At 44.6% G+C, this 25168-nt stretch overlaps 1 protein-coding gene across 4 annotated transcripts in view; it reads right to left on the reverse strand.

Moving 5' to 3' along the window:
• Positions 1 to 25168, reverse strand: part of MIPEP (mitochondrial intermediate peptidase) — a 162927-nt gene that overhangs the window by 30025 nt on the left and 107734 nt on the right. The gene's annotated exons all lie outside the window — the stretch shown is intronic.

Raw genomic sequence — 25168 nt, forward strand, 5'->3', positions numbered from 1 at the left:
TGAGAAAAAAAAAAACTGCAGCCCACGTATTTTTTAAAGATGTAACCAAAAAACTAAGCCTTATTCATGACTGACAGATGGATATGTTATACTTTCATTTGTAATTTTTCAACAAAGGCATAATTGATATATTACAGAAGTTTTAGGTATACAACATAATGATTTGCTATTTGTATATATTGTGAAATGATCACCACAGTAAAGCCTAGAAGCCTGTTTTTTTTTTTTAAACTAAGATAGTCATTAACAAATCTTTTAATTCCCTGGAAAATAAAGTATAAACTGTAATCCTTACCACAAACCCATAACCTAGATAAGCAAATTCTACCTGATTGAGAACAAACATTGAGAACACAGACAGTTCCTTGATCACAGTGTGTGGCAAATTTTCGAACATCATCTAAGTCTTGCATCTACTCCACAGGGGCTTATGATGAGGTCCCAGTGCTAGTTATTCTCTGGGCGTGTCCGACATTTTCAGACAAATAGTTTGCCTGGATTGGGCAAAGGAGCTGTTACAAAAGAGGGTGTGCTAACGTGACATTGTCAGGTATGCTTCGATGTTTTAGCAGCACTTAAAAAAAGGAAGAGCACAAATATGGAAAATGGCCAATGGGAAAAAAAAAAGGAAGGCACGCTGAGGCGTCCCAACTAATTTTGAACGTGAGGATATCATGGCAGAGAGAAACAACTACCCTCCGTATCCACTCTCCCCATTTTTCAAAACGGCTATGCTGGGAAGTAAAGTGAGCACCTTGTGAGTCACGTTCTTAAAGGAAACAGATGTGCCCCTTGCTCCTGAGGTCTGTCATGTTGGGCCATCTGTGAAGGTGAGCCCCCCGCGAGGGGGAGCTGGAAGCCGGGAGCGTGGTTTCGGACTCCACGCGGCCACCACCAGCACCGGGTGGGTGCGTTCACGAGGCTGCTGTCTGGGGTCTGTTACAGTCACCGGACCTGGATCCTTCCTAACTTGCCCCAGGCACAGGTGCCACCACCATAACAGCATGAAGGGCAGCTGGACTGAGGCCCAAAGGCTCAACTGTGGCCTCGCCCCGGATGGGAGAGAGTGACTGCACACTGTCCAGTCAACAGGTACCCTCAGGGGGACGTGGGGGACATGGAAAACTCAGACAGGCTACCTTTTGCATCCCGTTTCTGTGCAAGGGGTGTTGAAATTGAAGGCAAATTGCCAAGGACCATCTATGGGTCAAAATCCATTACGATAAACTTTGAGTGACTAAAGTTTGAGTCAAAGGGTTAGGTCTTTCAGAGTTCAATTATAACCCATACAGTACTGGATACTCTGTCTTATTAAAAAAAGGGGAGTGTCTATGTCAATTTTTGTGGTATGCTGGCATCTTAATGGGCCACTGGTAATCTTTCTCACATGAAGCCGCTGGGATGCGATGATATCTTTCGTAACGGAGTACGGCCTGCTGTTTTAATCTGGCTCTTATGCGATGGATTATATAAGCCTTTCTCAAGGTGGAAGTCTCGAGATCAGAAGCACACAATTTAAGGTGCCCCGTCTGGAGCTTCTTCTCGGTGATCTGCCGTAACTAGTTCGGTAGCCTTTGTAATGCAGAGCCAAGTTTAATTTTGTTTCGATTCCAGCTGGATACGCTTTCTTGTTGCCTTGAATGCAGGCCTACTTCCATAAAGGCATCTGATTTGAGCCAAGGGATTTCTAAGTTCGTTCACGTTATCAGCTCATAACTGAGTCCTCACATAAACAGAGTAATAAAAATCAGACCTTTCGGAAGCGTAGAAAGAGACATCGGGATGCGTGCAATCCCGATGCGTGCAATTCCTGAGCTGTCACGGTGTCTGCTGAACAGCAACATGCCCGCCGGGATGCAGATGCTCTGGCACAACACACACCTCGTCGCGTCTTGTCCTTTAATTACAGGCTTGAGTCCGGTACTACACCCTTCTCATACCCAAACATTTCACACGCCAAAGAAATTGCACCCACCTGCCACCTTTCATCAGAGGCCTGCACCTTTATGGTAGACTAAGACCTAGGGTTCCACTGCTGTTTGACCACAAATAGTGAATTCCTGCTGATTCAACCTCATATTAAGACCTTATTATAATTTCACTCATTCATCAGGAAAAGGAAAAGGCAGCATTTCATGTTAAGCTCAGGAGTTAACGATATGACTCTCCCTTTGAAGTCGAATGTTTCATGTCCTAAGGGACAAGGTCAGATGGACAGAAGTTTCTACCCTTCCTTTGAGGTGTAATGTGCGGATCTGTTCTTAAAAACCAAGGGCACCAACCCCTTCGCTGCTTCTCTTTTATTCTGTGCAGACCTTCTTCTAACCCTGCCCCTGTCCCACGGCTTGGTTATGACAAACCTCTTGGTCAGACACGCCCAGGGATCCCACATAAAAGACAGGAACGTGGAGCAGGTGAAGAGTGAGTGTTCCAGGAACTCTGTGGAAACCGTCACTTGCTTTAGAACTCAGGGAAGCGGGGCCCTTTGAGGCTTCTCATTCGCTGTAGCTCCTTCCTAACAGCGCAACTTTCCTCCGTCCGAGTTAGAGACCGGACCGGGAGGCCAGGAACGGAAACAACAAAGCATCTGGTGACCTACTATCTCAGTTTCGAACCCAGAAGAGGGGCTAGTGCAGAGTAAGCACTCATCAACTACACGTTAAATGTTCAATGATTGAACTAATCACCTCTTAAAAAAAATTTTTTTTAATACTTATTTTTGAGAGACAGAGTGTGAGCGGGGGGGGGGGGGGGGGTAGAGAGCGAGGGAGACACAGAATCCCAAGCAGGCTCCAGGCTCCGAGCTGTCAGCACAGAGCCGATGTGGGGCTTGAACTCACAAACCTCAAGATCATGACCTGACTGGAAGTCGGACGCTTAACCAACAGAGCCCCCCCACACCGGCACCCCTCATTTCTCTTAATTATACTCTCAGCACACCGTTTCTTCATTTCTAGCTATATGTGTATAAACGTATTTAGCTAAAATTTATTTTAAAACAATCTTTATTGGTGACATTCGAAGTTGCATGAGCACAGGGAGCGACACCCATCGCCTCCCTGGTGTGTGCCGTACGAACCGAGATTTCCTTCAGAGCAAAGACCACAGTGCTGTGTCTACGTCTGAGCTCAGCACGGCATGGGGACCATGAAAGGAAATCAACAGCTGTCTGCTGGCACGCTGAATGGATGGACAGATGGACAGATACCAAAGGCTTCGTTTAGGATGATGCTCAATGTTCCTGAAAAATTAGCCTTTGATTGCAAGGAGGAGGCGAGGAACAACATTTATATCACACACAAGAGGATATCACAGAGCTAAAAGCAAATGTTGGATCTCATGCTGACTATTAATAGTAGGTTTTTTTTACCTACATTTTTTTTTACTATTATCTGAAAAATGACATAAGATTTTTGAGGCTAATTTCGACACCAGATCTCCAGGTCTGGACTCTGTGTAGTGTTTTGTCTTCACGGACAGACCATTCTGACTTTTCACATGAGGCACAATCTTGCTGGTTTGTGGAGGAGCTCTTAGGGTATCAAATCTGTGCCATCCCAAAGTGTTTATTTGGCCGCCAAGGAAAGCAGAAGGACATATTTTCCCATCTGCCTTCTCATGTTTATATTCTCTCTTAAGGTATGCATACGTATACATTTTCCATGAATCAATGTAGACTAGTTTTTCTAGTTTGATAAAAACTCCCTATGGACACTTTACCAGAACCCGAGAAATGATAGTGCCAAACAAACTAGAATTCTCCATTTGAAATACAAAGGAATTTAAATTTTTTTAAATCTTTATCTTAGAGAGAGAGAGAGAGAGAGAGAGAGAGAGAGAGAGAGCGCGCGCGAGAGCAGGGAGGGGGCAGAGAAACAGGGAGACACGGGATCCGAAGCAGGCTCCAGGCTCTAAGGTATCAGCATGGAGCCCGATGCGGGCTCAGACCCACGAACCATGAGATCATGACCTGAGCTGAAGTCAGACGCTTAACTGACTGAGCCACCCAGGAGCCCCAATACGAGGTGATTTTATTTTTATTTTTTTAATTTTTAATTTTTTTTTTACTTTTTAGGTATTTCAGCTATACGAGGTGATTTTAAATGAAACACAGCTATCGTGCTTGACACACCCCCAGGTAGTCCCTATGTTCCCATTCATGCCTTAGGGAAACATCCTCCCCTTGAGTGTGGGCAGGACGTGTGCCTTGCTTCTAACCAACAGACTATGGCAACGGCAATGGGATGTCACCCTCATCGTGAGTTGTGTTAGACACAATGTCTCGTCTGATGAGCAGACTCTAGAAACTCTCCGTGGTGGCCTGAGGAACTCAGCGGCTATGTTGGGGAAGCCCATCCGGCAGGAAGCCAGGTGAAGCCTCTAGGATGTGGGAGGAAGGATTTCAGACACAGGGGTGGCCTCTCGGGCAGCACGGTGTCCTACAGTTGACGGCAAGAAGTTGGGGCCCTGGGTCCCACCACTGCAAAGACACGAACGCTGCCACTGACCTGGACAAAGTGGTCAGGCCCCAGCTAAGCCTGCAGCCAGCCGACCCCTTGGCTGTGGGCTTGTGAAGGCCCGGGCACAGGACGCAGCCACGCTGTGCTCTGCCTCCTGATGCACAGAAACTGCGAGTGCACTGGTTTGAGCCAGCAAGCCTGCGGTAATCTGGTCCACAGCAACAGAAAGTGTGCGTCACTATTTATACCAGAAAGTGAGAGCTGTACTCAGAAACGCCGCTGAGAGGAACTAAGAAAACATGGAAGGGATACCTATATTTATCAAAGTGTCTCTTCAACAAAATGTTGTGAGAGTGATGTCTTCAGTGTGATTTCATTAATTTTCATGAATAGTTATGTTTTACAAATAGGATCAAGCAAGAGTGATTTGGTGGAGGCCATGGGCGCAGATGGTTGAAGAGCCCCTCCCCATTCCCCTCTTCCTCCTAGGAACAGAACCACACCCCCTCCTTAACGTGTCTGAGCAAGGCTACGGTCGCGGCGGCCGAGACGCCATCTCCCAGGCTTACATTCGAGCAAGCACAGGTGACTGGAAGAAATGTATACAACCATGGCCTTCGAAACAAAGTGGTTCATTCTCCTCCTCCTTTTCCCCCAGCCTTGAGAAGTGAACACCAGCCACCGCATCAGACCCTGACTGAAGCCGTGTGTTGAGGGACCACCAGCCCAACAGCCCTACCTGCCCATCCTTGCCTTGTCAGGTGGGAGGAAACGAACTCTACCGTATTGAGGTCACTGTATTTTGTATTTCCAGCTGATGACCACCGAATCCAAACCCGGGGGTCTTTCTAAATTCAAAGCACATGCTCTCGGGCTGTTCCATACCACACATCCTAAAGTATCAGATTATGGGACCTACTTGCTTTCCACAAATGGGAAAATTATAATCACCCTGATTTCAAACTCTGGACCCTTAAATCATATTCCTATGCATGATTTGTGTGTATTTGACACCTATGACTTAGAACTTAATTTCTATCGTACTAGCTTAAACACATCAAAACATACCACACGGCTACTTTTATAGCTAAAAAGGAAAGACCTTTACAAGTGATAGTAAGTGCTACAATTAAGTTAAAATGTTAACACTGCTGGACTTGGGGAGGCCTCTGGGACCTACGAGTCGCTTGACAGCCAGGGGAAAGCCGTCTCATGTATATTAATACTAAACCTAAGTATAATAATAAGAGTAAGTTAAAACGTTAACACTGCTCTCCGATACGTAAAAATATTTATCCACATTACATAAGTCCTTCTCCATACGACCGTTCAAACCTGAATAATCTCCCAAAGTGCCATGATGAGAATTTTCTAACCCCAAAAAGACTCCTATGCCATATGTGTGTTTATGCCACAAATCCTAATGACAACTAGGAAGAAATTTTCTGTGCTCATGGCAGAATTCTGGCGTATTTTAAGGAGACAAGACCGTGTCAGAAGACAAAAAAAGTCATTCCTAACAAACGGACCAAAGGTCTTCAGGCAGTGAACACTAACATCAGGCAGACCATTATGGATGCACCAAATATTAACTAGGAGCGCGTCTCTTCAGTATGCCAACCTCAATTATCAGTTTTATTTATAGGTGGACATTGCGGGGGATAAAGCTTTCACCAAACAAAAACAACATCCCTGGAAATGCTGGACTGTGCCTATCAAAGTCAGTCTATTGGCAGAGAAAAGGTGTAACTGATTCAAACGTTTAAGTTGTTAAAGTGTTCGTTAGATGAAATACGGGTGGTGACGTTAATCTAAGTAGACGAGATAATAAATGAAAAACAACAAGCATGGAACTGGAACCAAGACAGGCTAGCTTTCTTCTTCTTCTTTTTTTAAATTTTTTTAAATGTTTATTCATTTTTGAGAAAGAGAAACAGAGTGCAAGTGGGGGAGGGGCAGAGAGAGAGGGAGACACAGAATCCGAAGCAGGCTCCAGGCTCCGAGCCATCAGCACAGAGCCCTAGGCGGGGCTCGAACTCATGAACTGAGAGATCGTGACCTGAGCTGAAGTCGGATGCTTAACTGACTGAGCCACCCAGCCACCCCTAGCTTTTTTCTTCTGAATGAAAGCTCTTTAACACTGCTTCTCCCCTTGCCTCTACCATCTCAAGAGAAAAAGTAGGTTCCTCTCCACTCTAAAGGAACCCAGGGTCAAGTAATGAGGACTGCCATGAAATAGGAGGGCTTCTGTGATCAGGAGGGCACCCAGGAGAGCAAGAGGGACCCCTGTAGGAACAAGACACCATCTCTGGTGTTAATACAGCCACCAAAAGAAGAGGGATGTTAAAACACCAAAACGAAAACCAGAAAACTGACAAAAATGGCAATAGTAATTCCATACCTATCGATAATTCCTTTAAATGCAAATGGACTGAATTCTTCAATTAAAAGACACAGAGGGGCACCTGGGTGGCTCAGTTGGTTAAGCATCTGACTTCGGCTCAGGTCATGATCTCACGGTTCGTGACTTTGAGCCCTTCACTGGGACCTCTGCTGTCAGTACAGAGCCCACTTCAGATCCTCTGTCCTGCTCTCTCTCTCTGCCCCTCCCCTGCTTGCACTTTCTGCGTCTCTCTCAAAATAAATAAGTAAACTTAAAAAATAAAAATAAAAACAAAAAAGACACAAGGTGGCTGGCTGGATTTTTTTTTTTTTTTTTTTTTTTTTTTGAGAGAGACCCAACTATATGCTGCTGACTAAAAACTCACTTCAGCTTTAAGAACACACAAAGGCCTAACGCGAAGGGATGGGAAAAGATATTCCATGTAAATGGGAAGCACAAGAGAACAGGAATAGCTACACTCACATCAGAAAAAATAAACTTAAGACAAAACAGTAACAGAGACAAAGAAGGTGATTACTTAACGTCAACAGAGTCAATTCATCAAGAAGACAGAACAGTTGTAAATATACATGTACCCAACATGAAAGCACCTCAATACGTTAAGCAAATACTAATAACCATTCGGAAGACTAAAACACACAACCATACAATAAGAGCAGGGAACTTCAATACCTGACTTTCAATAATGGACAGATCACCCAGACAGAAAATCCACAGAGAAACTTTAGACTTGAACCATACCTTAGATCAAATGGTCCTAACAGACATATATATACAGAACATTCCAGGAAAGCCTAGGGGGCTCAGTCAGTTAAGTGTCCAACTTTTTGATTTCGGCTTGGTCATGATCTCACGGCTGGTGAGTTCAGGCCCCACGTTGGGCTCTGTGCTGACAGCAGGGAGCCTGCTTGGGATTCTCTCTCTCTCCCCTTCTCACTCTGCCCCTCCCCCACTCATGCTGTCTCAGTCTCCCTGAAAATACATAAACTTAAAAAAACCACTTAGAACATTCCATCCAACAACAGCGGAATACATATTCTTCTCAAGCACACACAAAACATTCTCTAGCATCGATTGCACGATAGGCCACAAAACAAGTTGTACTAAATTTAAGAAGACTGAAATCATACCAAATATCTGTTCTGACCACAATGGCATGAAACTAGATGTCAATAACAAGAAGAAAGATTGAAAAGTCATAAAGATGTGGAAATTAAACAACACACTTCTGAACAACTACCAGGTCAAAGAAGAAACCAAAAGGAAAAATCAAAAACTCTCTTGAGACACAAGAAACTAAAACTGTACCAAGTGTAAATCTATGGGATACTGCAAAAGCAGGTTGAAGATGGAGAACCTCAAAAAAGAAAGAAAAAAAAATCAACCAAATTTATACCTTAAGGAACTAGAAAAAGAGGAACAAACTAAGCCCCAAGTTAGCAGAAAGAAGGAAATAACAAAGATCGGAGTGGAAACAGATGAAATAGTGACTAAAAAGACCATAGAAAACATCAGTGAAACTAAGAGCTATTTTTTTTTAATTTTTTTTTTAACGTTTATTTATTTTTGAGACAGAGAGAGACATGAGCATGAGCAGGGGAGGGGCAGAGAGAGCGGGAGACACAGAACCTGAAACAGGCTCCAGGCTCCGAGCCGTCAGCACAGAGCCCGACGCGGGGCTCGAACTCACGAACTGTGAGATCATGACCTGAGCCGAAGTCGGACGCTTAACCGACTGAGCCACCCAGGCACCCCGAGCTGTTTTTTTTTTTTTAATAAACAAAATAGATGAACCATTATCCAGATGTACCAAGAAAGAAAGTGAAAAGATAAAAATTAGTAATATTAGAAATGAAAGAAGACATTACAACTGATAGCACAGAAATATAAAGGATCATAAGAGACAACGAATAATCACACACCGACAAATTGGATAACCTTGAAGAAATGGAACATAGATCAAGGGAACAGAATAGAGAGCCCAGAAATAAAACCACTTGGAGAAAAGTGGTATATCCCCACTTCTCGGGATATACCCAAAGGAAATGAAAACATCATCCTGAACAGATGCCTGTACTCCCACGTTACCTGCAGCATGATTCACAAGAGCCTAGGTATGGAAATGACCTAAGTGCCCATTAACGGATCAATAGATAAAGAAAATCTGGTATGTATATGGAATATCTGGCCTTCAAAATCAGGAAATATTTGTTCGTGACAACATGAACGAACCCAGAGGGCATTGTGCTGAGTGAAACAAGCCAGACGGAGAAAGACATACAGGATGGTATCACTTATATGTGGACTATTAAAAAAAAAAAAAAAAAAAAAAAGCCAAACTCACAGAAACAGAGAATAGAAAGTGGTTACTCAGGGGTAGCAGACACAAGGGATTATACTTTGCATAATAAAAGAGTACAAACTTTTATTATAGGATTGATAAGATCTGAGGATCGAATGCATAGTACGATGACTATAGTCCTACTCGACTCTATAATTGAAATTTGCTGAGAGTAGATTTTAAATGTTCTCACCAAAAAAAAAAAAAAAAAAAAAAGACAAAGGCAAATATGTGAGGTGATGAATGTGTTCATTAACTCGGGGGAAAGGGATCCTCTCACAATGTATACGTGTATCACATTACCATGGTTTTATACTTCAAACGTCTTACAGTTTTGTTAATTATACCTCAATAAAGAGAGAAAAAAAGGGCATACACATACTTTGAAGGAAAAAAAAAGAAAGGATACTGCTTCTGTCCTCACTGTGGTTGTGAACAGTTCGAGAAAAGAAGTCGGTGTCTGTACAGCGAGACAAAAACCATGAAAGCGAACACGGAAAACATGAGTGCTCCTGGTAGACAGTGGGGTTTCCTGCTCACGCGTAAACAAGTGATGCAGAATGGACGGCAGCTTCTCTACGTGGGAGAAAATCCAAGAGCAGGTGCATCACCCACGGATTCCACATAGGAACTCAGAGGAGTGAACGCACACAGTCGGGCCGTGTGGGCAACCGCCTGACTCTCACTTCCCTCCTCCAAGGGACCGGCTGGTCTACAGGTTTAGAGCCAACACGTCCAACCTACCTTCGAGCAGGCAGACAAGATCCCCAGCCTGGGACGCAAAGGTCAAACGCGGGCTTGTCTACCTCTGGCATTAAACAGACAAGCAGGACCCTCGAATCTCTTCCTCAGAGCCCTTACCTGTTAGATTTCAGGCCAATCACTCTTCCCTCCTCGCCCAGCTGCTTGGCCCACCAGAGAACACAACAGGGAATTCCTGCTCCTGCCAGTCTTTGCCCTGGCTCTTCCGCTTGCCTCAGATACTTTCCCCAGAGATACGCGTGCGGCTCACGGCCCGCACTTCTCTTCAGTTTCTGTGCAAATGATCTTTCACTGCCCAGGGCTTTTCTGAGGTTGAAGAGGGGACATTTGTCACTCAGTGCTGGTCGTGGGCACAATCAGGAGGCTGGCAACGAAGGCCACTCCTCAGTCGTACTGCTGCCCTCCTGCCCCCGGTAGCTCTGGGCCCTCACGGCCAGAGGGGCCCGCTCGCCCCCTGGGTCCCTGCTCATCCGAATGCCCAACATGGAGGTCTTTGCTGGACCTTCCACGACACGCCCTCGCACGTGGTCGGGGCCCGGTTCCCCCCGCCTGACGCCTCAGCCTCACCCCGGTGCCTTCTGGGGCGGTGGATCTCCGTGAGGTTGGACCCAAGGGCTCGGCCCCAGGGCCACTTTACCCCCGCACCACAACCACACCTGGCCCTGTCCTCCTTCACTTCACCGGCCAGCACCTGGGAGGACTGCCACTGACACCAGCAACTGCAAAGGGGACAACGGTTTATGGAGGTGAAAGGTGAAAACACACGGGTTTAATATTTTCAAAGTATTATCCCAGGTGCAAATGAGTTTTTATCGTGCTTTTAAAGTCTTCACAGAGAAACCTGGACAGGCTGTGTGTGTTTCCCTCCCTGAATCCCCAGAGCCCTCGGGATCTGTGCTAGGAGCAAGGGTCCGCATCACTCCTTACAGACGCCCACATTCCTCTCCTCCTCACCTGGGGCACAACACCCAACAGTTAAGCACACAGGCTGGAAAGTCACCTATCTTTTCAAGGTTCCCCGAACGCTCACGGTATGCCAGGGACTGCCATGAAGGGGAGCATTCGTGGACACGGCCCCCTGGCCACACAGCCTACTGGAGAGACAGACGCTAAATAGTGTCACGGGAATGATTACAATGCGACAAGGGCCATGTGACTCCAGGCCAGGCACCGACCAGCCGTATGGTTATCGCCAGATGCTATGACCTCCCTAAAGCTGCATCTTGAGCACGTGACCGTGATCACATCTGCCTCATGGGATTGCTGTGTGGGTTAGCTGAGAGAAAGTAAGGACAAAGTCTGGTGCTGGCCTTCATGGATGACTCCGTCTGTCAGCGACTAATACAGGCCTTCGCAAGCAGGGAGAATACCATGGACCTCTTTGCATCTCGTGCCTAGCACAGTGTCCTCGAAAAATATTCACAAAAAGACGAGAAAAAGAGTAGGGAAACTAGAATCAAGCTACTGTAATTTAGACACAATTAACATCAGTAAGTCTAAATTCTCTTTCTATAATTAACTAGTTTCAATAAACACCAAAGTCATAACAATGTCAACAAACAGGTAAAAAATCATTTACTGATTACACACACACCCCTCTGAATTTCTGGAGTGATAAAACACAATTAAGATTGCCACCAAAAAAAAAAAAAAAAAAAAAAAGACTGTCACTAGCCTTTATTAACTTCTCATAGGATTGAACCAATGGATATAGTTCACACTGAAGAATTCAGGACCCTTATGCAGGTAATGCGCCCCAAGACCTAATACTTCATCCCTGAAATCTGTGAAGTCTTCCATCCGCACAATAGCATCTTCATTTCACTGGCGTTTACCTATTAGCCCTTACCTAAGAACTTCAAGTGATATTTACTCGGCTTCCTTGATTTGAGTACCTGTGGCCTTCCAAACATATCTTCTAATCCACATGGCGGAAGATCCCTACAGATCACATGAGAAAGGGCATCCTATGAACTTTATGTTGCCTAAGATGCACACAGCTAGACACGTTCAATGAGGAAATGTGTCTCACTGAGGGCCATGCTCCCGGTAAGGTGAAAGTGAGTTAACACAGTTGGTGAACACCTGCACCTCCAGGAACACACGGTGGCCACCTCCCGCGCCCCCTGTGCAGATACCGTGAAGGCACCCCAGCAGTTCACGAAGTGACGGCATGTTCGGAAGTGTAGCCCAGGGCCTGGGATAGTAGGTCTATGGCAGGGTCGTGTTACTACCTGTGTTTTGTTCAGAATAACTGACAGAAATAAAACGTGGCGGATCCGCTGAAATTGCGAGGGCTGCCTGCTTTCTGTCGACATGCCGTCAATCCTCTCTGACGATCTCGTCTCAGGAATTTCCAAAATTCCTGGCGTAACAGCTTTTCGCAATTTCTTACAAAAAAGGAACTGCCAGAGTTATGGCTGAAACATATGGAGAACTTGGGTAATGACAAACAGTACATATCACTGTAGTTCAGAAAAAGGGTTCGATACAAAGAATCGGGTAACCGTTAATTAAAAGTTGTAGTCACTATAAAAAAGCAGCACCTAAGTATTATTATAACTTCGTATAAAAATAGCATGAACTAGCACTATCTTATAATGCTATAATAACAGGAGTTATGTACTGACTTTCCTCTTCTCACATCTCCCAAGGTTGCAAGTTCAAGGTGTAATCTTCAAAAGGGCCAGCCCGAAGTGACAGCTTAAGGCTGAAATGAACTGATGGCCTTCTATTTCCTTCTAAATCTACACGTTACTAAGTTAACCCTTACTCCATATAACAATAGCCAGAACACGTGTTGGAGGCAAGCTGGCCAGTTCAGTCTCCTCCTTCCCTGAAAGGACTAGAACCCATCTGGTGTGACCTTCGCAGCCCTTCCCTGCTCCAAGGCTGCATGATGCCAACACCCACTCTTCTCCTAAAAATTCAGGTAAAATTTGGGGCGCCTGGGTGGCTCAGTCGGTTGGGCGTCCGACTTCGGCTCGGGTCATGATCTCACACTCCATGAGTTCGAGCCCCGCGTCAGGCTCTGTGCTGACAGAGCCTGGAGCCTGTTTCAGATTCTGTGTCTCCCTCTCTCTCCGCCCCTCCCCCGTTCATGCTGTCTCAAAAATAAATAAAAACATTAAAAAAAAAAAACAAACATATAGGTTAAAACATACAAATAACTTGAGTGTCTGATTTATTTCTATCTACCCTCTAATTCAGATGCTAAAAGACTCCAGGGCTATTGCTTAGAAATATGTAAACTGGGTTAAAACTATTAAAAATATATTGGGGCGCCCGAGTGGCTCAGTCGATTGAGCCTCCGACTTCAGCTCAGGTCATGATCTCACAGCCTGTGAGTTCGAGCCCCACGTTGGGCTGTGTGCTGACAGCTCGGAGCCTGGAGCCTGCTTCGGATTCTGTGTCTCCCTCTCTCTGACCCTCCCCCGTTCATGCTCTGTCTCTCTCTGTCTCAAAAATGAATAAACGTTAAAAAAAAAATTTTTTTTTTAATTCAGGTAAAATTCACACACCATAAAATTCATCCTTTTGAAGTGTACAGTCCAGTGATCTTGAGTATATTCAAAGCTGTGCAACTATCACCACTAATTCCAGAATATTTTTATCATCCCCAAGAGAAACCCCTTACCCCTCAGCAGTCACTCTGCATTTCTCTCCTCCCCCCGAGCCCCTGATGACCGCCAATCTACTTTTTTTTTTTTAAGATTTTATTTTAAGTAATCTCTACACCCAACATGGGGCTCGAACTTACAACCCTGAGATCAAAAGCTACTCCACCAACCGAGCCAGCCATGCGCCCCACCAACCTACCTTCCGTACCTATGGACGAGGCTATTCTGGACACTTCATATATATGGAATCATACAATAGATAGTGTTTGTGCTTGGCTTCTTCACGTGGCATAATGTTTTCAAGAGTTATTCATGTTGGGGAGCGCCTGGGTGGCTGTCGGTTGAGCCTCCGACTCTTGACTGTGGCTCACGTCATGATCTCACGGTTCGTAAGGTCGAGCCCCGCGTCAGGCTCTGCAGCTGCTTGGGATTCTCTCTCTCCCTGTCTCTCTGCCCCTCACCTGCGCGTGTTCTCTGTCTCTCTCAAAATAAATAAATAAACTTTTTTTTTTTTTTAAGTTATTCATGTTGTAGCATGCGTCAGTGCTGAGTTCCTTTTTATGGCCGGATATTTCATGGTATGGATATACAATTCTTATTTATCCGTTCACGCAAATGTCAACTAAAGGACACCTGGGTTGTTTCCACTTGTAGCTATCATGAATAATGCTGCTGTTAATATCTGCCTACCAATTTTTGTGTGGACGTGTTTCCAGTACTATTGAGTGTCTAACTAAGAGTGGCATTGCTCAGTTACATGGTAACTCTGTTTAACTCTTTCGGGAACGGCCAAACTGTTTTCCAAAGTGTCGTACCATTTTATATTCCCACCAGAAGTGTGCAAAGTCCCAGTGTCTCTACATCCTTGGTAATACTTATCATTGCCTATCTCCTTTATTATATCCATCACAGTGTGAGTAAAGAGTATCTCATTGTGGTTTTGATTTGCATTTTCCTAAGGACCGATGATGTTGGGCATTTGTTGTCTCTTGTCTTTTGGTTGATAGCCACTCTGACAGGTGTGAGGCAATATCTCCTTGTGGTTTTGATTTGCGTTTCCCTGATAATTACTGATACCAAACAACTTTTCGTGTACCTGTGGGCCATTTATATGTCTTCTTTGAAAAAAGTCTATTCAGATCCTCTGCCCATCTTTTATTTATGAAAAAAAAAATTTTTTTTTAATGTTTATTTATTTTTGAGAGACAGAGAGAGAGACAGAGTGCGAGCTGGGAAGGGGCAGAGAGAGAGGGAGACAGAATCTGAAGTGGGCTCCAGGCTCTGAGCCTTCAGCACAGAGCCTGATGCAGGGCTCGAAGCCATGAACTGTGAGATCACGACCCGAGCCGAAGTCGGACACCCAACCGACTGAGCCACCCCGGCACCCCAAGATCCTCTGCCCATCTTTTAATAACATGGTCTTTCTATTGAGTTATAGGAGTTCTTTATATATTTTGGATATTAACCCCTTATCAGATATATGATTTACAAATATTTTCTCCCATTCTGTAGGTTACCTTTTCATTTTGTTGATGGTCTCCTCACGGTGCAGAAGCTTTTTAGATTAATGTATTCTCACTTACTACTTTTTGCTTTTGTTGTTTGTGCTTTTGGTGTCACAAAAATTGTTGCCAAGACCAGTGTCAAGGAGCTTTATCCTGTTTTCTTCTAGGAGTTTTATGATTTCAGTTCCGATGTTTACGTCTTTAATCCATTTCAGGTTAATTTCTGTGAGTGCTCTAAGAGGACGGTCCAATTTAACTCTTCTGCATGTGGTTATCCAGCCTTTCCAATATCACTTATTCTTTCCTCATTATTGACTCCCTTGTCAAATATTTGTTGATCATATATGTGGAGGTTTATTTCTGGGATCAATTCTGTTCCGTTGGTCTATGTGTTTGCTGTTATGCCTGTACCATACTGCTCTGATTACTACAGCTTTTTTGTTTGTTTGTTTGTTTGTTTGTTTGTTTAGAGAAAGAGAAAGAGCGACTGTGAGCAGAGGAGAGGCAAAGGGAGAGAGAGAAACTTAAACATCGTCCATGCTCAGCACGAAGCCCGACACGGGGCTTGTTCTCACCGTGAGATCAAGACCTGAGCCAAAATCAAGAGTTGGACACTCAATCAACTGAGCCACACAGGTGCCCTGATTACTACAGCTTTGTAGTATAGTTTGAAACCAAGACATGTGATGCCTCTGGCTTTGTTCTTTCTCACGAAGAACTTTTGACTATTTGGGCCATTGGAATTTTCACAGGAATTACATTACATGGCCTTGGGTATTTATAGACATTTTAATGATATTAATTCTTCTAATCCATTCATATGGTGTATCTTTTCCATTTTTTTTTTTTTTTGTGCCTTCTTCAATTCCGTTCATCAAGGTTTTGTAGTTTTCAGTATATAGATCTTTCACCTCCTTGGCTAAACTTATTCCTAGGTATTTTATTCTTTTTGATGCAACTGGAAATGGGATTATTTTATTAATTTCTTTTAGTTCACTATTAGTATATAGAAATGTAATAGATTTTTGTATATTGATTTTGTATCCTGCAACTTTACTGAAGTCATTGATCAGTCTAACTTTTCGTAGTCTAAAGACCGGCGAGGACTTCTAGTATGTTGAATAAATGTGGTGGGAGTGGGGTATCTTATCTTGCTCCTGAGCTTAGAGAAAAAGCTTTCAGTTTTTCATCAAGTATGACATTAGCTGTGGGTTTGTCATACATGGCTTTTATTATGTTGAGCTGCATTCCCTCTATACTCCTCTATACTCAATTTATTGAGAGTTCTTACCATCAAAGGATATTGAATTTCGTGAAATACTTTTTCTGCATCTGTTGAAATAATCACATGATTTTTATCCTTCCTCTTGTTAATGTGATTTGTTACACTACTTGATTTGGGGATGTCAAACCATGCTTGCATCCTGGAATAAATCCCATTTGACTATGGTGTTATGATCCTTTGAATGTACTGTTGAATTCAGTTTGCTGAATTATTATTATTCTTAATGTTATTTTACTGAGGACTTTTGCATCAATGTTCATCAGGCATAATGCGTGTAATCTTCTTTCCTTGTGGTGTCCTTGTCTGGGTCTGTTGTCAGGGTAATGCTGGCCTTAACGAGTCTGGAGTTTGGAAGTGTTCCCTCCTCTTCTGTTTCTTTGAAGAGTGAGAAGGATTGATATTCTTTATTTTTAATTGAACTAAAGTTGACATGCAATATCATATTAATCTCAGGTTTGCAATATAGGGATTCAACTACAGAATCCTCACCAAGCTACGTATAGTTATCATCTGTCACCATAAAAAATTATAACATTATTGCCTATATTCCCTGTGCTGTATTTTTCATCCCCTTGACTTACTTTATGACTGGAAGTTTGTATCATCTATTTCACTCATTCCTCCCGTCCCTCACCCTTCTGGCAACCACCGGCTTTGATCTCTGTATTTATGAGTCTGTTTCCTTTTGTTTGTTTGTTTGCTTGGTTGGTTGTTTTCCACAGAGGCTGTACCAACTTATGTTCCCACCAGAAATGCACGAGAGCTCCCTCTTCTCCACATCCTCCCCAACACTTGTTACTGTTTTTTTGACACTAGCCATTCTGACTGGTAGGAGGTGGTATCTTCTTGTGGGTTCGATTTGCATTTTCCCTGATGATGAGCGATAGTGAGCACCTTTTCATGTGTTTGTTGGCATTCGCATGTCTTCTTTGGAACAATGTCTATTCAGGTCCTCCTCTGCCCATTTTTCATTGGATTATTTGCTTTTTTGGTGTTGAGATATATATAAATTCTTTATATATTCTGGAGATTGACCCCGTATCAGATACATCATTTGCGAATGTCTTCTCCCATTCAGCAGGTTGACTTCATTCTGTTGATGGTCTCCTTTGCGGTGCAAAAACTTTCCAATTTGATGTGGTCCCGATTGTTTATTCTTGTATTTGTTTCCCTTGCTTGAGGAAACAAATCCAGACAAATATTGCTAAGGGCGATGTCCAAGAGCTTCGGGTATATGTTTTCTTTAGGAGTTTTAGGTCTTACATTTAGGCCTTCGATCCATTTTCAGTTCATTTGTGTGTATAAGAAAGTGGTCCGGGGCGCCTGGGTGGCTCAGGGTTAAGCAGCCGACTCTTCATTTTAGCTCAGGTCATGATCTCTTGCTTCGTGAGATCGAGCCGCATGTAGGGTTCTGCACTGACAGCACGAAGCCTACTTGGGATTCTCTCTCTCCTGCTCTCTCTGCCCCATGAACACTCACTCACTCTCTCTCTCTCTCTCTCTCAAAATAAATAAATAAACTTAAAAAAAAAAGTGGTCCAGTTTTTCCAACACCATTTACTGAAGGTTGTCTTTTTCCCATTGTGTATTCTTTTTTCATCATAGGTTACATGGCCATATATTCTATGTGTTCTGATCCATTGATCTTTGTGTCTTTTTTCGGGACCAGTACCAACCATTTGATCGCCATGGTTTTGTAGCTTGAAATCTGGAAGCTGATACCTCTAGCTCTGTTCTTCTTTCTCAAGACTGCTCTGGCCGTCCAGGGTCTTTTGTGGTTTCATACAAATTAATAGGATTATTTGTTCCGGTTCTACCCTAGCCCATCTGTTAGCAACGACAGGCCATGGTTACGGAAGGAGCACTGGTGGGCTGGGCTGGCCCCCAGCAAGGCTGGCTCAGAGCCCCGGCCACAGCTGCTGTGGGCACGCTGGCAAGAGGGGCCAGCCCCTGGTGCAGCCGGCTGAGAGGCCCGGCCGCGACGGCTGTGGCTGTGCCGGTGGGCAGGCTGGGGGGAGGGCTCCCCCTCCCCAGGGCGGAGGTCACTTTGGAGAGGCGCCAGTCCTGACTGAGGCGGTCCACCAGGTGTGGCAGGGTGGGAGGCGGGAGGGTCTGAGGTGGCTGCGGGGGCCCTCAGTGGTGCTTCCAGATCCACACTGGCTAGGCAGTGGTGGCCCGACCCAAGCCAGCGGCAGCAGTGGCCCGACCCGGTGGCGTGAACTCCAGGTCACAGGGAGCAGCCGCAGGTGCCAGTGTGGTCGCGAGGGCCGGACGCGGACACGCGCAGCAGCAGGCGGCAGGGCAGGCAGAAGGGTCGGGGCCGGCTCTGGGCTCACGGGCAGCTGTGGGGGCCCTGGCCGCTGGCATGCTGCCCCTGGCCGGCCGGTCTCTCCGCGGGCACGTGCACCGCAGTGGAGACTGGTCACGGGGGCCCGGGGCACGCAGCTGGCGGCCCTGCAGGGGCGGCGACCTGCAGGTGAGCACGATCGTGAGGCCGGTGACAAAAGACAGGGCCCGGTCTAGGCCTGCGGTAGCTGCGGAGGCCTGGATGTCTCACCCCAGGCAGGTGCGCACAGCGGAGGCTGGCGACGAGTGCCGCACACAGCCGTGGAGGTCGGCGGCGAGGGTCGGGGCTGGCGTGCTGCCCTCACGTAGCCTCCGAGGCCCAGGCTGGTGGAGTTCTAGGGCTCCAGTCGGAGAGGGAAGGGAGTGGGGAGATTCGGGCGGCTGGTGTCCACAGACACGAACACCCATGGGGCAAACGCTGGGGACATCTGCAGGGGGCCCATGTCTGGGCCCTGTCTTGGTGGCAGAATATGCTGGATCTGTCTGCAGGGAAGGTCACGGTTACCCACCATCGCTCCGACCGCCTGGCTGCTGTCGGTAGCCCGTTGTCCTTCCTCGGGCCTTGCTGTTTCTACACGCCTCGGTTTTGCCAGCGCAGGTGGGGCGCACCTGACGCGTGGCCTTCGTGTGGTGCCCGCGAGGCGCAGGAAGCGGGCCGTTCACGCAGCTCTTGCTTCTCGGGTGTGGCTGGGGAGCTCCCTGCGGGCGCTGAGCGATGCCCGCAAAGCCAAGCCGTCTTCCTTCTCTTCGGAGGCGATTCTTCTCAGGGCTCTTTTGTTCCACTGCGTTGCCAAACATTCTGAGGTGGACTCCAAGCCTTTCCCAGGTCCGTTTGTGTTTGTGGGCAGCTATCTAATTGCTGAGATTTGTCTCTTACGAGGCCGGTCGGGCGAGGTCACTCCTGGAATTCTACAGCCTTGATAACTGCAGATTTTGTAGCAAGTTTGGAAACTGGGGAGGGTGAGACCTCTGACTTTTCTCTTCTTTTTCAAGATCGTTTTGGCTCTTCTGGATCCTCTGCATTTCAGTATGATTTTTTTTTTTTTTTTTACCAGCTTTCAGTCTTGGTGCCCCCCCCACCCCCCCGCAAAAAAAAGAGGCAGTTGAGATTTCATGATTGTTTTGAATCTGTAGACCAATTTGGGGATTACTGCGTTCATGACGAGTCTTCCAGTCCATGAATGGGAGACGTCTTTCCATTTCTTTTGGGCTTCTTTAACTTCTTTCAATAATGGTTTACGGTTTACAGTACACAAATGTTGAACATTTTTGTTAAGTTCACCCCTGAGTTCTTTATTCTTTTTGATGCTATTACAAATGGAATTCTTTTCTTCATTTAATGTTGGACTGTCTGTTGCTAGAGTATAGAAATACAGTTGAGTTTCATTATTACTCTTCTATCCTGCAACCTTGTTGAACCTGTTTATTCGCTCGAATAGTTTTTTATGGATTCCTTGGGATTTTCTATATACAAGCTCATGTCATTTGCAACAGAAGTAATTTTATTTCCTCCTTTCCAGCCTGAATGCCTTTCTTTTATTCCTTCTTCTTGCCTAACTGCTCTGGCCAAAACCTCTAGAGTAATATTCAATAGAAGTGGTGATGGCAGCCAATACTGTCCTGTTCCTGTCTTAGGAGAAAGCTTTCAGACTTTCAGCACTGACTGTGAACTGTGGGTTTTTCCTAGATGCTTTTGTTCTGGTTGAGGATCAGCTCTGCCTCGTGATTCCTCATCTCCAGTTACCTTCGATATACCCTCAGGTCCTGAAAATTTGTATCTCAATAGATTTCTTGTATTTCTTCCCTTATGCAGATGCCCAACATCAATGCCTGGATTTAGACCTTTATCATCTTCTGCCTAGACTGTAAGACCTTTAAGGCAGGAGCTATGTGCGTGTGTGTGTACATACACACATACATACACTGACGAAAAGAATCACATTCGTTAAACAAGATCAAGGTGCTATGAAAAAGCAGCAGCAGCTACTGGCAATAAAACCCTAATTGTGAAAAGCAAAAAACAAAGCTAAAACTAAAATAACAGTAGTGAAAAAGGTAGCAAGGAAAAAAAACTGCAAAGTAATCTCCCAGAATGGAACACAGAGCAAACGCTGAATAGGAATAACTGAAGGAAGGAAGGAAGGGAGAAGCCGGACAGAGGGGCTTCAGTTTGATACTTCAAGTAACGGTCCCAAATGAAACAATTAAAATGCTGGGTAAAAGATATTAATGAAAAGATCTGTGAATGCACTGCGGAGGCAGGAGAGAGTGAAATGTTAGCGAAATGATCAAGGAGATCATTTTTACAAATAAAAATGCATGTTTTTCAATATCTTATCTGGTAAAATCCACAATATTTTTTGTGTTTGTTCGCATCTATTATTACCCCTGCCTTCAATGTTTCTGCCCTCCAACCCATGCTCGATACTGAAACCTTCACTCTCCCCTATAGCTGATCCCTGCCTGTGTCACTATTCTGCTTACAAACTTCAAACCTCCAGGGTCTCCCCTTTCCCTCCAGGATCATGTATAAGCCTCTGTGCAGACACACAGGACTCCTTAGTGTTTGATCCTAGTTTCATTTTCAACACCCAGCCCCCAGCCCCTGCTCCCATACCTCCCATGCCTGTCGTCAGGCAACCCGAGACAAGCATATTCCTTCACCATCCTCTGTCCCCATCATACTTCCCCTGTCCCCCTCTCCCTCCCCGCTACACTGCCTTAACCTGAGGTAAAACCTGACTTGGAGTGAACTAAGCAGAGATAAAATGCCATTTCTGACGCCAGGAGGCACGATTAAACACCTCTGTGTCTGTAACAGAGTTCTCACAGCATCACAATGCATCATTTTTCACACTAGCTTATTTATACATACCCTTCTTCCCCAAAGACGATGTCTGTCAAATGAATTAACCCCCGTGAGGAGAGATGATACTGTTGGGATTAAATAGGAGCTGTAGTTTTATTTCTCAGTAATTTAGTTGCAAAATCCCTGTTCCTAAGAAAGGTTTTATGGTTGATTTGGAAAAGGAGGGTAGAAGAGGCAAAAAGGGGGGGGGGGGGCAAGATAAATGAACGTGGTGTTTCTCAAACTGTGGGGCCCTTATCTACTAGTGGTTTGTGAAACCAACAGAGTAGGTTGTGACCAGTATTTAAAAAGTGAAAATGCAGAACAGAAAATACTGGACCACCATGCACATAGTTAGGATAACTTTTAGTCCGTGGTACTTTGCTTCACTTTTGCACACACACACCCCTAAACGTACATACGTATATTTGTATCATCATCATAATACAACGCATTCCTTCCTGTGGGCTTGGTCAAAATGCTTCAAAGTCAATATGTTAATGGTTCAAGGACGCAGGTAAGGAAACCAGCACTACTCTAAGTAGAGAGAGAAGCCAAGGATACGCCAGCAGATGAGAAAGCTTAAGATGGGTGCTTTCACAGCCTGTGCTAGATTTTACCTGCAGGGAAGTAGTTTATGAAGAGATAAATCACCTCTGTGCCTCTCTGCACTTAGCACTTTGATGTGTTTTCTAACATTATGTATAATCGGGACGCAGGTTCTCAACTGATGTGCCAGTCTCTACTGATTCTGCTTCTGTCGGTCCTGTGTTCAAGGAGCTCGTGAACTCTGCTTATCATCTACACAGAACAAAAGGAGTCGTAGGCTGTAGATTAAAATTATGAACTGCTTTTAGCTAACCACTCTGAGATGTTCCACCCTGAGAAAGAAAAGACAATAAGCTTCAGAGGTACTCATCACGAGCAAATACAGGATGTCGAAGTAATTCACGACACGGAATAAACAGCACGGTGTCTGTACTCGTTTCTTGGATCCAACCGTGTGCACTCTGGTTATGGGGGATACCGTCCCTGGGGAAGCTGGCTGGAAGCTGGCACATGAGAACTATGTTTGCCACTCACGAATATGTGGAATGAATATTATGAAGTTTTAATTCAAAATAAGAGGTTACTAAACATAATTAGGATTAAAGTGCCCTGTGGATTCTTAGGATCGGTGCCAGCAGACTAATCTGAGATAACTCCACCACGGTGACTGTGCTGATTCCTCACGATGGAGACAAACCCGCTCACGGCTGAATTCTCTTATTTAAAACGAGCCAGCTCGGCAGCGTCTAGCATTACTCTACTCATTTTCAATACTGTGCCTTTCTAAAACTGTGGCCATCTATTATTCTCCAAAATCTTTTTGTACATTTCTTTGTTCACTTTAATTTAATCTCAATATAGGACTGGCTGAACATTTTGGAGAATATACTAAGTTTTAAGAGGGAAAACAGGTTGCAAAAAGTGGTTGTGAAACAAATGTAAACTACCGTTTGATTTATAGACCTCCACTGCTCTCGTTTAAAGGACTTAGCAGTGGGGAAAGGTTGTTTAGACTGTACTTGGGCTTAAGTGGAAAAAAGTTATTGCTGAAATTGTATAAATCATCTCAAATATTGTTTGATTTTAGCTTTTAAGAGTCTGAGTTTTCCTAAGTGTGCCGAGAAAGTTTGGTTGAGTTTTCACTCTCCATAAATCAGCAAGTATTTCAAAGCCTCCCCGAGACACATAAAAATATACACGTGTAAAAAGAATGACTACACCATCAGTAAGTTAAGGATCTTATGAAAATAATGCATATTAAAGCGAGCAACGAGCTGGGTCCTCGCTTCTGTCATTATTAAATACATAAAGAGGTGGAAAAGACACCAAGATAAGCTATTCTCACACGTCAATAACCACATATGGGCATGGAGAGCAGCTAGAAGGGCACAAAGCCACCATAGCGCTACTCAAGCAACCAGCCGCGCCTTACCTCGGGGGGCCTCCGGCTGTCTTTCGGGAACAGGGATCACCCTCAAAAGTCACCGACAAAAGAAGGTGGCCCACACACGAGATTCCCATCTATTTTCATGGGTTCATTTGCCTTTCCTATTACCCATCCAACATGCAAGTGATGTGATTTTCTTCCTCAAATGCCATTTTTGACCATTTAAATCCCTCCTTTTGAATAAAAAAGCCAACGAAGGAACGCAGTCGATGGTACTCTCGTAGTGTCGTATGGTGACAGGAGCTACACTTGTGATGAGGACAGGGTCACGTACAAACGCGTCGAATCACTGTTGTCGTACACCCGAAACTAACGTAACACTCTGTGTCAACTACATCCTAATTTTTAAAAAAAACGTCCCGTTTCAGTGATCACTTACTACACTCACAATACTAATAATGTTTAACATCTGTTTTGCATTTACTATGTGCCGGGCATTGGGCTAAGTGCTTTTGACAAATATTCTCTCACTCTTATGATAACCATAGTGGGTTCGATATCACCATCTTACAGATGAAGATCTGATGCTTAAGACTGGCTCTAGGCCATCTGATCCTGAAGCCTCGCACCCACCTTATTCCTGCACCGTCTCCCAGGCAGAGTCAACCTGGCCCTCCACGGGGGAGACGCCTTCACTCAGACTCCTTCCCTACACAGAACCTCAGCTGCGGACTTCCTACTTCCTCACGGAAACTTCTCACTCCTACCTTTGTAATCTGAAGATGTGACTATCCTGGAGTATTCTTTTCTCTGGCCCTCACATGCTCTGGCCCTCTTTCAAACCACAGGTGAAACCTAAAACATTTCGTTAAAACCATAAACCAAACAAGTATGCTCAACCTCCCTATTATTATTTAGCATTATTTTGAAAGTTCAGCCACCGCACCAGTCAAGGACACACGGACGCATAAAAATTGGAAAGGGGCGGCAAAAATATTACTTACATGTGCTGTGGGATATGTATCTATATAAATATGTATCTATATGTATATCTGTCTATGGCTATATAGATGTAGATAGATAAACATATATAGAAACATATCTGGAAAATCCCTGAAACCTGGTAAATAAGTACTGAAAACGGTCAGTTGTTCATCAAGACTGTCAGCCACAAAAGTAAAAAACGAAAATAAATAACTTCCATGTACCAATGGAGACTAGCTGGAAAAAGGTGCTGGGGGATATATAATATCCATTCACAACAGAAAAAAAATCTTAAAACAGGAATTCATGTAGTAAGATACAGGAGGGACTTCCAGTAAGAATGTTCTAAATGTGCAACGTGATGACGGGAATAGGTAGATGACGTAAATAGAGGAACAAAGGCATCTCTATTAATAAACAACCAACAACAAACACCCAAACTTCCACAAATGATTACCCAGTCTGGGCAAGAACCCCTGAAATGGAAAGCCTAGAAACAAACCTTGTCGTGCAGGAAAACTTCGCGTCTCACAGAGGGCATCTTTTCAAGTCAGTAGGGAAAAACGGGTTATTCAAAAACCAACTAGAGAAACGAAAGCCGGTTCCAATCTCATCCCTTAACACTGCCACAAACTTAAACAGTCAAAGATTGAAACACGAAAAATAAAACCACAAGA

Source organism: Acinonyx jubatus, chromosome A1, assembly GCF_027475565.1.
Source record: "Acinonyx jubatus isolate Ajub_Pintada_27869175 chromosome A1, VMU_Ajub_asm_v1.0, whole genome shotgun sequence".
NCBI lineage: Eukaryota > Metazoa > Chordata > Mammalia > Carnivora > Felidae > Acinonyx > Acinonyx jubatus.